The sequence below is a fragment of the Pongo pygmaeus genome, chromosome 5, assembly GCF_028885625.2.
Source record: "Pongo pygmaeus isolate AG05252 chromosome 5, NHGRI_mPonPyg2-v2.0_pri, whole genome shotgun sequence".
In the NCBI taxonomy this organism is placed as follows: domain Eukaryota; kingdom Metazoa; phylum Chordata; class Mammalia; order Primates; family Hominidae; genus Pongo; species Pongo pygmaeus.
The window spans coordinates 155,209,310-155,222,888 of record NC_072378.2 but is presented as its reverse complement, the minus strand read 5'-3'; the positions used below and the strand labels follow the sequence as shown (position 1 = coordinate 155,222,888).

Below are 13,579 nucleotides of genomic sequence, written 5' to 3'. Positions count from 1 at the left end.
ATCCTTATTTTATATATGATGCCAGCAGACATTTGGTATTGCCCAAGGCTGGGTGCAGTGGCTCCAGCTTAGCTCACTGCAACCTCCATCTCCTGGGTTTAAGCGATTCTCCTGCCTCATCCTCCTGAGTAGCTGGGACTACAGGTGTGCGCCACCGTGCCCAGCTAATTTTTATGTTTTTAGTAGAGATGAGGTTTCACCATGTTGGCCAGGATGGTCTCGATCTCTTGACTTTGTGATCCCCCTGCCTCGGCCTCCCAAAGTGCTAGACTTACAGGTGTGAGCCACCGAGCCCAGCCTAGTTTTTATTTATTTATTTAATAAATTTTTTTAATTTATAAAACTTTTTTTTTTTTTTTTTTTTCGAGACTGGGTCTCACTTCATCACCCAGGCTGGAGTGCATTGGCATAATCACAGCTCATTGTAACCTCTGCCTCCCAGGTTCAAGTGATCCTTCCACTTCAGCCTCCCAAGTAGTTGGGAACACAGGCACATGAGCCACTGCAGCACACGGCCTATTTTTATTACTTTATTTATTTTTTACTATTTTTTGAGACAGAGTCTCACTCAATCTCCCAGGCTGGAGTGCAGTGGCTTGATCGTGGCTCACTGTAGCCTCCAACTCCTGGGATCAAGCAATCCTCCTGCCTCCGCTTTCCAAATTGCTGGGATAACAGGCATGAGCTACCCTGCTGGCTGAGTTTTGATTTTTAGTGTCTGGTGTATAGAAGGTGTTTAATGACTCTCCTTTCAGACCTTATACTTACTATTAGCTCCATATAACTGAATTTGGGGCTGGACACCCTCGATATAGAGTCCTGGTTCTTTCTGCCGAGTCCTGGGTAAAGCCTCACAAGGAGACTCGTAGGTTACCGTGGGGTTTATTCTGCAAGAAAACCAGAAATAGCATCAGACTCCAGGGCTTCTAATTTGCGGTATCTCCCACTCCATCTCCTCTTCCTCTTTTACCTATACCTTTCTTTTATGAGAATTTTGTTTTAATCCTAAACTTTTGGGACCATAAACCATTTAATCTGTGAAATATCAAATATTTTGGGAAATAGTGGGTAAATTTATGACCTCCCCACCCTGTCCTTGGGGGCAGAAAATCACTGAAGGTGTAGGTTGTAGGAGGTCTGGCCATGGATGTGCTGTTTTAGAAACGCAGGCGTGGGCCAGGTGCGGTGGCTCATGCCTGTAATCCCAGCACTTTGAGGGGCCGAGGTGGGCGGATCAGGGTCAGGAGTTCAAGACTAGCCTGACCAACATGGTGAAACCCCGTCTCTATTATAAATACGAAAATTAGCCCGGTATGGTGGCAGGTGCCTGTAATCCCAGCTACTCAGGAGGCTGAGGCAGGAGAATCACTTGAACCCGGGAGGTAGAGGTTGCAGTGAGCCGAGATCGCGCCACTACACTCCAGCCTGGGTGACAGAGCGAGACTCAGTCTCAAAAAAAAAAAAAAAAAAAGCAGGTGTGGCATGTTTCTCCTTTTGGACTTTTTATAGCTGAAATGGAAGGCACACTGTTTCTTTAGGTCTTAAATACTTTTGAAGTATAATAAAACGATCACTTTAATACTCCTGTGAACAATGTCCTCTTTTAAAAAAATCCTGGATTTTATACCACATGCAGCATATTTCTGAAATCTCATTTCCTTTCTTGGCAGGTTTATTTATAGCAAGTTATCTCTCTCTCTTATTTACTTTTTTGCCTTTTCCCAAATCTCCACTTCCACCTTGTCTCTTATAAAAGTTCATTTAACTCTAGTTTCAATAAACTAAAATATGTACCTACAAAGGAAAACAATTAACCATAAGAAAAGTTTGTACCATAAAACAATTTTATTTTATTGAATAATCCAATCCATATATATCAGAACCTGGCTCCCAATGTTCTGATAGTCATTGTGAAAAAGAATTTACACATATATAGATTTATTATGTATATGCATAAATGTACAAATATATGTGTATGTGTCATAAATAATTATTAACAGTCATCTTAGGTCAGTGGCCTGAGTGATAGAAACTAAGCCATCCATATTTTATATTCTCTCTGGGAAGGGTCATCCTTTTCTTTTAAACAAGAACCCCAGCTTCTTTCCTTTAAATACTGCCAACTCTGGGCGCGGCGGCTCATGTCTATAATCCCAGCACTTTGTAAGGCTGAGGGGTGTGTATTACCTGAGGCTAGGAGTTCGAGACCAGCCTCGCCAACATGATGAAACCCTGTCTCTAATAAAAATACAAAAAAAAAAAAAAAAAATAGCCAGGCGTGGTGATGCATGCCTGTAATCCCACTTACTCGGGAGGCTGAGGCAGGAGAATCACTTGAACCCAGGAGGCAGAGGCTGCAGTGAGCCGAGATCGCACCATTGCACTCCAGCCTAGGTGACAGGAGCTAAATTCTGTCTTTAAATAAATAAATAAGTAAATACTGCTGACAATACCTCACTTGAGCATTTGCAATATTGCTCCCAGGACCACCTCATTCCGCTGTATAGGTTGTGCACTGAATAACCCTAGGAAACCCCTTTTACACTGGAGTAGGGCCCCGCAATCCAGTAGGACCTCATTTTAACTTGATTATATCTGCAATCTAAATAAGTCCATGTTTGCATGTGCTGGAAGTTAGAGTTTCAACGTATCTTTTTGGGGAGACACAATTTAACCCTTAACAGCAGCCTTGATACTGAGTCCACACAGGGGAATCCAAACAAAGAGGGCAAAATTCTCTCCAAAATGCAGAGCAACTCCCACAGCAACGCCCACTTTTATGTGTATGGCCCTGTGATTTAAAGTTCACCCTCAATCTCTCAGTTTAGACTAACAATAGTCAAAATATTCTTGTTTAACCTTTTCTCCATTAACATTTTGGATCTCTTCTGTCTCCCTTCTACATAAATGCCAGTCAGGGCCTACTTATCTCTCTCCAAATCATCTTTCAATTTTCTCACAATAATCCCTTTCTTCATCATCTTTATTAATTTGGTTATTCACATGACTTATAGAAATCTATCAATAGAGCAATAAATTGGCTGGGCGCGGTGGTGCATGCCTGTAATCCCAGCACTTTGGAGGCAGAGGCAGGAGGATCACTTGAGCCTAGGAGTTGGAGACAAGCCTGGGCAACGTAGTGAGACCCCATCTGTACAAAAAATAAAAAATATTAGACAGGCACGGTGATGTGCACCTATAGTCTCAGCTACTCGGGAGGCTGAGGTGGGAAAATCACTTGAGCCTGGGAGTTTGGAGCCGCAGAGAACTATGATGATGCCACTGCACTCCACTCCAGCCTAGGTGACACAGCAAGACCCCATCACTAAAAATTTTTTTAACAAGTTTGAAAGAAGTAAATTAAAATTGTTGTTGAAACCATCCAACTTTCCTTTAAAATGTCCCAAGCAGAAATAATCCTAGATGAGTGGTATAATTTTTGCAGTATTGGGAAGACTGTTGTCTGCGATTACTTCCTCTACTTTTGCCTGCTTCGTTGATATCTGAAATTGTTTTAAGAAGTAGTACATCTTATTTTGCTATTAGAGGAAAGGCAAATATCTCTCGGAATAGTAACACATTGATTTAATTTTATTCTGAGTGTAAAAGATGGATTTGAGACTAGGGTTGATGAGGTGAGCAGAGGAGAGGACAGCACTGGGATTCTGCAGGGAGAGAAAAAGGTCCTGGAAAGGATAGAACATTCCCTTATTGAAAAATCTATCCTGTCTCATTATTTACTCACTGACTTACTCTCCACATTGTAAAAAAGAATTCAAGGCTGCTTCTAAAGATGCACCCAATTTAGCAAGATAAACTGAAAATAAGTAAGAAAATAGGCAAATGGAAAATATGAGAAGGAAAGTAAGGCGAGCCAGGAGTGATGTTAGCATACAAGCCATGCGCTGGGCCACTGCTCATACACACCTGACTTGGGGAGGGGGAGCAAACCTAGCCCCCAGTGTTCTGACAGCCATTGTGAAAAAGAAGCACGTGACCACCAATAACATTTGTAGGGAATTAGAATCTTGGGGGATGAGCCCCAGACCTATTGTGGAAGCCAAAGTAACTTCATCTTGGAAGCTAATCCGCCATGTTTGCTTCTGATGAACTCCTGTTCTAGGAATGCTTCTGATATTTCCAGCTTATCTATTGTTTGTTGTTGAAGAACACGTACTTTGCATAAATCCTACCCTTAGGTAGGAACTCATATTTACTGTAAATCCTGCTCTTAAGCAAATTCCTGCACATTCCCTCTGAAACATTATTTCTTTTCCCAATTGTACGGAGCCCTTGGGTTGGAGGGTAGCTGCAGAGATCTACCTATCTTGAGGCCACCCAAGACCATGCATCTGTCTGTAAATTCCCCAATAAAATCACCCTATAATGACAAACTGAATTTGTCCGACGACAAACTGAATTTGTTGCCTCATTCTTCAGTTTCTCAGCTCCTTCTGCATGGGGAATTGCTTTGCATATGTGGCTCTTTCATGGAACACCTATATTTTGAAATGGCTTTTCATGTTATTCTGATGTGTTTTTCTCATTAAGGCCCAAGGTCCTAAAACATTCATTCTCTTCCTTTTTTCTAGAAAAGAGGCCTTGCCCGCCAGCAATTCCCGCGTGGGTATTGGGGCAACACCATGATACATATTCAAGATAAAGTACAGGAAAAGCTTTTTGCAGTGGAATAAAATGTTAAAGGAAATTGCTTTCCTTGATAGCAATCAGGTCACCAAAGTGAGATGAAGAAAAATTCTTTTTGAGAATGCAGCATAGAATAATATTATTTCCCTTATTTCTAGAGTTAAACAATTTAAGATTAAAAATTTCAAATATACTAGAGGGGTCCATGAATTTTAATAGTAATAAAATGGTTATTTAATATTGCAAAATCCTCAGCTTTTAAGGAAAAACGTGTTTGACTTATTAATTATTTAGGACAAATTTTGGTGAAGTCATTCCAACTTGCATGGCTTAGGAATGCCAATTTGGGGATTTACATTTCCTAACTGCCTAATGAAGTCTGCTCTTTCCTTCCCTAGACTATATGTATTTGCTGGTGCTCTTAAAATAACATTTTATAAAACAAATGAGATCACAAGGGCATATGTATTTTTTTCTCTGTGTGTGTCTGTGTGTAGCATTTCTGAGTATGTATGAATATGAAGTATGCTTTGATTTTTATGCATTGATTTACATGGATAGGAAAACGTTTGAATTTATAGTAAATGGTTTTGGCCACCTTCTCTGATGTTACTGTAACTGAAATAGCTCAAAAGCACAAAAGGTCATGGGAGGCATTCATGTAAAACTTACTAGTGCTGTTTATAAGGGTACCTTGTATTTTATTACTTTGTTAATGTATCTTTCAGGAAATTCAGTCACGCCATCATTTCCTTCCATATTTCATCTGTTGCTCATTATAAATAAAAGTGTTTATTGCTAATGCTTTCTCTGAGCCCTGTGGGGGCGATAGGAGCAGCATAGACTTCTGTTGCATGTCCTTTATTCTTTGGCGTGATAGGCTCACCCAATCTTGAGTGTATTATGTGTGGTAAGAGTGGGCTGAATTTTACATTCATTTTTTTTGTTGTTGTTTTTTTTTGAGACAGAGTCTCACGTTGTCACCCAGGGTGGAGTGCAGTGGCGCGATCTCAGCTCACTGCAAGCTCTGCCTCCCAGGTTCACGCCATTCTCCTGCCTCAGCCTCCCGAGTAGCTGGGACTACAGGCATCTGCCACTACACCTGGCTAATTTTTTGTAATTTTTAGTAGAGACGGGGTTTCACTGTGTTAGCCAGGATGGTCTGGATCTCCTGACCTCGTGATCCGCCCACCTCAGCCTCCCAGAGTTCTGGGATTACAGGCGTGAGCCACCGCACCCGGCCACACTCATTGTTTTGCCATGCTCTGAGCATGGCATCTGAGGTGTCATCAACAGACAGCCTTCCAAAGAAAAGATTTTATATACTGAGTCACAACTGCATCCATTCACCTATTGTTAGTCTGCGTCTCCATAGGTACCACATCTAAACTCTACTCTTGGTTGGGCGTGGTGGCTCATGCCTGTAATCCTGGCACTTTGGGAGGCCAAGGCGGGCAGATCGCTTGAGCTCAGGAGTTCAAGACAAACCTGGGCGAAACATGGTGAAACTCTGTCTCTGCAAAATATACAAAAAATTAGCTAAGTATAGTGGCATGTGCCTGTAGTCCCAGCTACTTGGGAGGCTGAGGCAGGAGGATTGCTTGAACCTGGGAGGTCATGCCACTGCACTCCAGCCTGGGTGACAAAGCGAGACCCTGTCTCAAAAAAACAAAAACAAACCATCTACTCTTTATGTGAGAATGGGCATTTATCTAGAAATTTGTTACACACACCTTTAATAGAGGCCTCAGTTATTAAAAAAATCTTCCCACTTCTCATAGAACTCTCTTTATCTCCATTCCACATCAACAGCTTGTAGATGTGGTCATACTTGACAAGATCTTGAACTCTGTAATTCCTTTCTCTGACCACCACTTCACTTATAAGCCTCAAGTAGGAGGCAGGACTGGATAGACTATGTTGTGGAAATCAATTAAACACTGAAATCTATTTCTCACTCATGTCGCACTCTGGTGCTAGCCAGGCAGCTCTTCCCCAAGTGGGGAGTCAAGAACATATATAGTTTATATAAATGAGTGGTTTCAAGGTGTTTCACACTCATGTTTCTATACACAATTTTGCATTTTGCAAGGTAGGGAAGGAGGCAATAAGGGAGGAAGAAGAGGATGGAAGCCAATATTTCTGGGTAATTACTTGAAACCACAGCTGGTGGTTGGTTAAGAAGTTGGGAATGGTTTGCTCCAGAGAAAGTCTATTCCTTGAGGTTCCTTAAAAAATAAATAAAGCTGAGGAATAAGTTTATTTTTATTTTTTTAAGTGGACAGGAAGTAGGATTTATTGGTGGGTATTAGGAGGGGGTGGCACAGTGGAAGCCCTCATGATTAATAATATCCAATTAAACATGAAGTAAACATGGGTTGCTTTTGTTTGTATAATAAACTGTAATAATAATAAATATAATAAATAGTTTTAAAGTTCCAAAGAACCTTCACATTTCAATTTTTATCCTCACTACAGCCCTGTGAAGTAAGCAGCAGGCATTTTTAACCTTTGTTTTACAGATAAGGAAACTGAGGCTCAGAGAAAAAGTCAAGTCAACAATTTCTAAGTGAGATATTGGGATTAGAATTTATCTCCTTTGCTTCCACGACTCCATCTTTCCTCCCTACATTCCTTTCACTTTACTGGATTTACCGGTGGTGCAGAGATTGACCCTGGGACTGTTGTACATTCTTTTTTTATCATACAAAGTCAGCCAGACTGATGTCGAGGCCTGTGCTTTGCAATTCTTCCATCAGGCTGAGGCCCTGCAGCCATAGGATGGAGGGGGCATGTCTTTCACTCTATTACTATTATTATTATTATCATCATCATTTTTCTTTGAGACGGAGTTTTACTCTTGTTGCCCAGGCTGGAGTGCAATGGTGCCATCCTGGTGCCATCCGGGCTCACCAGAACCTCCGCCTCCTGGGTCCAAGCAATTCTCCTGCCTCAGCCTCCCAAGTAGCTGAGATTACAGGCATGCGTCACCACACCCAGCTAATTTTGTATTTTTAGTAAAGACGGGGTTTCTCCATGTTGGTCAGGCTGGTCTCGAACTCCCAACCTCAGGTGATCTGCCCGCCTCAGCCCCCCAAAGTGTTAGGATTATGGTAGTGAGCCACCGTGCCTGGCCCATTTACTCTATTATTGCCATTCATGTCCAGCTAGGTTGGTATGGACTTTAAAGTCTCAGTGTCTCCAACACTGGCAGAATCATGTCAATTTCTCTTGAACCTCTTTAGTAGAGAATTATGATTGTGTGTGTGTGTTCTCTAATCTTCCTTCCCACGAACATAGTCTGCCTTTCTATCTGTAATCTGTTTTCAAATATCTTAGTGAGTTAAGATTTTCTTCATATAGGTGTTACACATTTCATCTTTAATTCCTAAGTGTTTTATTTTTGTTTATTTTAAGTAAAACAACTTTTTTATTGCATCTTCTAAATGATTATTGCCTATATAAATAAAGACTTGATTTCTGCATGTTAATTTTTATATCTAGTCAACCCTATTGCCTTCTCTTATTTGAAATAACTTTTTAGTTAATTTACTTGGGTTTTATGGGCCAAGAATCATTTAATCTTCAAATAGTGATACTTTTATATCTGCCATTCAAATTTTTATAACCATTTTGTTTTTCTCTTGTCTAGTTGCACTATCTAGTACCTCTAATACTGTGCTAAATAAAAATGGTGGTACGGCCAGGTGCGGTGGCTCATGTCTGTAATCCCAGCACTTTGGGAGGCCGAGGCAGGTGGATCACAAGGTCAGGAGTTTGAGACCAGCTTGACCAACCTGGTAAAACCCCACCTCTACTAAAAATCCAAAAATTAGCCGGGCATGGTGGCGCGTGCCGGTAATCCCAGTTACTCATGAGGCTGAAGCAATAGAATCACTTGAACCCGGGAGGCGGAAGGTTGCAGTGAGCTGAGATCGGGCCACTGGACTCCGACCTGGGCGATAGAGCGAGACTCCATCTCAAAAAAAAAAAAAAAAAAAAAAAAAAAGATGGTAAAGGACAACCTTGTCTTTTTTCCTGTTTTCAACAGAAACCCTTTTAGTGTTTTCCTATGAAGGTTGATCTTGGCTTGTTGGTAGAGCCAGACAGTGTCTTGTTGAGGAAGCTTCCACCTAGCCATGTTTATTTTCTATTTTATTAGACTTATGTGTTTTGTGTGGGCAACAAAAGTAAAAATAGACAAGTGGGACTACAAACTGAAAAGCTTCTTCTGCACAGCAAAGGAAACAAGCAGCAGAGTGAAAAGGCAACCTACAGAATGAGAGATAATATTTTCAAGGTATATATCTGATATGAGGTTAATATATAAAATATGTAAAGGACTCCTACAACTCAATAGGGAAAATAACAACAACAACAAACAAATAACCTGACTGAAAAATGAGCAAAGGACCTGAATAGACATTTCTCAAAAGAAGACATACAAATGGCAAACGGGTGTATAAAATAATGCTCAGCGTCACTAGTCATCAGGAAAAGGCAAATAAAAACCACGAGATACCACTTCACATTTGTTAGGGAGACTATTATTGAAAAAGAAAAAAAGGATCACACCTGTTGGTGAGGATGTGGAGAAACAGGAACCCTTGCACACTGTCCGCAGGAATGTAAAATAGTGCATCTGCTATGAAAACCTTATAGAGGTTCTTCAAAAAATTGAAAATAGAACTATTATATGATCTAGCAACCCCACTACTGGGTTTTTATCCAAAAGAATTAAAATCAAGATCTTGAAGAGAATATTAGCCCTCCCATGTTTATTGCAGCACTATTTACAATAACGAAGAGGTACAAACAACCTAAATGTCTGTTGATGTATGAGTGGATTAGGAAAATGTGGTATGTACATACAGCAGAGTATTATTCAGCCTTAAAAAAGAAAATCCTGCCATACGTGACAACATGGATGAACTTTGAGGACACTGTGCCGAGGAAAAGAAGCCAGTCACAGAGGGACAAACACTGCATGATTCCACTTACCTGAGGTATCTACAGTAGTCGAATTCATGGAAGCAGAGAGGAGAATGGTCATTGCCAGCTGCCAGGGGGTAGGGGAAAGGGAAGATGGGACTTGCTGTTCAATAGGTATAACTTTCAGTTATGCCAGATGAATGCGTTCTAGAGATCTGTACAACATTGAGCCTCTGCTTAACAATGTTGTGCACATAAAGTTTTGTTAGAAGGGTAGATGCCATGTTAAGTTTTCTTACTAATGTAAAAAAAAGTAGTAGAACAAAGTGTATGCACTGAGTGTAGGGTACCACTCAGGCTGGATAGTTGTATGGACCAGCACAGCACTCCAGGGGCATTTGGTAAGTTCATAGAGACAGAGAAGTGCCCTGCACACCCCCTTCAGGCCCTCATCCCAGTTTTTCATGAGATAATATTTGTGTGAAAGTCATATCTGTTACATACTTAATGTAGTCAAGAGACTGAAAAAAATTGTAGCTGCCTTCCTAAAAGTAGTAGAAAGATAGTTGCAAAAAGGGCTGTGGCCACTTTAAGAAAAGGTAGTTTTTTAATCCTTTTCCACAGAATTATCACCATCACCATCACCATCATCATCATCATCATCATCATCATCATCATCATCATCATCATCACTGTGCCTGTGCCTGTGGGGAATGAGGAATATTTATCTAGTTTTTAAATTTTTTTTTGGAGACAGGGTCTCGCTCTGGTGCCCAAGCTGGAGTGAATCATAGCTCACTGCAGCTTCAACCTCCTGGGCTCAAGAGAGCTCCCGCCTCAGCCTCCTGAGTAGCTGGGACTACAGGCACACACCACCATGCCTGGCTAATTTTTCAGTTTTTTGATGGGATCTCACTGTGCTGCTCAAGCTGGTCTCGGACTCCTGGGCTCAAGTGATTCTCCCACCCCAGCCTCCCAAAGTGTTGGGATTATAGGTGTGTATTAGTCAGGGTTCTCTAAGGTGATGCAACTAATAGGATCTATCTCTCTTTATATAAAGGGGAGTCTGTTAAGTATTAACTTACAGGACCACATGATCCCACAATAGGCCGTCTGCAAGCTTGAGGAGCAAGGGGAGCCAGTTCAAGTGCCAAAACTGGAGTACTTGGAGTCCGATGTTCAAGGGCAGGAAGCGTCCAGCACGGGAGAAAGATGTAGGCTGGGAGGCTAGGCCAGTCTCTCCTTTTCATGTTTTTCTGCCTGCTTTATATTTGCTGGCAGCTGATTCGATGGTGCCCACCAGATTAAGGGTGGGTCTGCCTTCCTCAGCCCACTGACTCAAATGTTAATCTCCTTTGGCAACACTCCCACAGACACAGCCAGGATCAATATTTTGCATCCTTCAGTCCAATCAAGTTGACAATCAGTGTTAACCATCGCAAGGTGTGAGCCACCAGGCCTAGACTATTTATCTACTTTCTAAAGCAGCAGCAGTTCTGATTCTGGAGAAAGTTACAAATTAGGCAAAAACATTGTTTCGTTTTGCTTTAGGGCCCTCTCACCTTCCCTCTTCTTAGTCCTGGGGTACTTTCTCCTTCTACCCATCATCGCCTCTCTTGTTCTGCTCTCCCTGGAGAATTTGTTCATTTATTTGTTCATTCATGTAACAGACATTTATTGATTACTTTCTATGCCAGGCATAAGAAATACAAAAATAAATAAGATGTAGTCCTTACTCTCCAGGATGGTCTAAATAAGTGAGATTGTGAGAACAAGCAAAAAATCTTAAGAGAGAAACCTTTGCCAAAAGCATTCCATCCTTGAGTGGTTAAAGATCACCAATATTCTGGATAAAAGCTGAAAGTTAATTAATTTCACCACAGAGGCATCCAATTTCCCAGATGGTAAGAGCTGAGGCTGTTACTCAGCTCTGGAGTATTCACACTATTACACTCTGCAAAGTAAGGAGGGAAAATAATATGTAATGAATTCCTATTGTCTCACTGATTTCACATATATCCACTCCTGTCCCCCACACTTTTTCTTTTCTTTTCTTTTTTTTTTTTTTGAGACCGAGTCTCGCTCTGTTACCCAAGCTGGAGTGCAGTGGCGCGATCTCGGCTCACTGCAAGCTCCGCCTCCCGGGTTCAAGCGATTCTCCTGTCTCGCCCTCCCGAGTAGCTGGGACTACAGGCGCGTGCCACCACACCTGGCTGATTTTTTTTTTTATTTTCAGTAGAGACGGGGTTTCACCATGTTAGCCAGGATGTTCTCGATCTCCTGATCCCGTGATCTGCCTGCCTCGGCCTCCCAAAGTGCTGGGATTACAGGTGTGAGCCACCGCCCCTGGCCCTTTTTCTTTAGACAGAGTCGCACTCTGTCACCCAGGCTGGAGTGCAGTGGTTCCATCTCGGCTCACTGCAACCTCCATCTCCCGGGTTCAAGTGATTCTCATGCCTTAGTCTCCTGAGTATCTGGGATTATGGTACTTGCCACCACGCCCAGCTAACTTTTGTATTTTTAGCAGAGATGGGGTTTTGCCATGTTGGCCAGGCTGGTCTCGAACTCCTGAGCTCAAGAGATCCGTCTGTCTCAGCCTCTGAATGTGCTAGGATTACAGGTGTGAGCCACTGCGCCCAGCCATATGTCCCCTTTTAACTGATATGGAGGCAGAGGTTTGCAAATGAAGTGACATGGTCAGCGGAAGAGCTGAGATTTGAACTCAAGTCTGCTGACATCTGAGTCCAAGCTTTTTCTGCTTCATCACGCTGCATATGCAGGAAGAATTCTCTAATTATAGTGCCTCAAACCCGGAACAGGTCAAGGGCCAACATTTTTGGACAAAGAAGACCTCCCAGAATCATTTTGTCATCAAGGCAGGCAAATGCATGTAAGGCTGGCTGTGTGTGGTGATGGCTGAACTATCACGTCCTACTCTGTTAAGGAAGCAAACTGGAGGACCAGCAAGTTGAGTGGACAGGCTGAGGGGCATAGCTTTTCACAGACCCTCATTCAGTGGGGACTGCAGAGAGGAAGTTAGATGCAGTGAGTTTCAATGGTGTCTGCTCAAGTCATCAAACCTCAGTTCTCCATCAGCTCCCACACAACCCATGAAAAGGTCTAAATTCTTTCAGGGCAGCAGAGATGCTTTGTATTTGGTTTGCACCTGCTTTTGCACTTAGCATACTGGCATTTGTGTAATATAGCTCTACAAGAGATTAATAAGTAGGCTTTGTTTTTACAAAAAGCAGGAATTATTTGAATATCAAATTTTAAAACTTCTTCAAAGGTCTTTTGGCCAACTCTGGACATGCTATATTCTATTTTCTTCCAGAATGTTCTTTGCTGTACTAAACAGTTGGAACTGTTCTTTCATGACTAAGCTGGGTTCTCTCATGTACGGGACGTGGCTCTTCAACTCCACCCTGAATGTACTGTTGATGCTGACAGGAAGGGTTGTTGTGATAACAAGGAAATGCGTGATTCACAGGAAAATCTCCCTTCATTCCTCACCTACCAACCCTCCGTGGTCATGTGCTTTGAGATCCTTGAACATTAGGGGAGTTTTCAGGATTGTTTTGATTTCTTTTCCCTGAATCTCCCTCCTACCCAGGCTCTCCTCTACTTTTAAATCAAAACCAATTAAAAATCTATTAAAAATCATTACCAATTAAAAATCAAAACCTATTAAAAATCAAAACCAAACAAAAATGACAATAGGACCACACATCACAAAACCAGAAAGTCTAATGAGCCCACAGTTATCATCTTAAAATCAAACACGCACATGCACTCAATCCATGTAACATTCCCGTCACATCCTTTGAGACTTCAAAACTCGAGACTAGCAACATAAATTCCAAAAGCTTCTTTTGGCAAGCAGACACCAAACATGCATTTTCTAGCTCCGAGAGAAAGAAATGAGAAACAGTGTTTTTCTTTTCTGCATTCAGAGTTGCTGGGGCTATTCTTCTGCCCCCTGCTCTGGTTCCCAGGGCTG

General features: G+C 41.8%; 1 pseudogene; it reads right to left on the bottom strand.

Moving 5' to 3' along the window:
• LOC129039141 (stathmin-2-like) overlaps positions 1 to 11,184 on the bottom strand; it is a 48,083-nt pseudogene extending 36,899 nt beyond the window's left edge.
• Between the last annotated feature and the right edge of the window lie 2,395 nt (positions 11,185 to 13,579).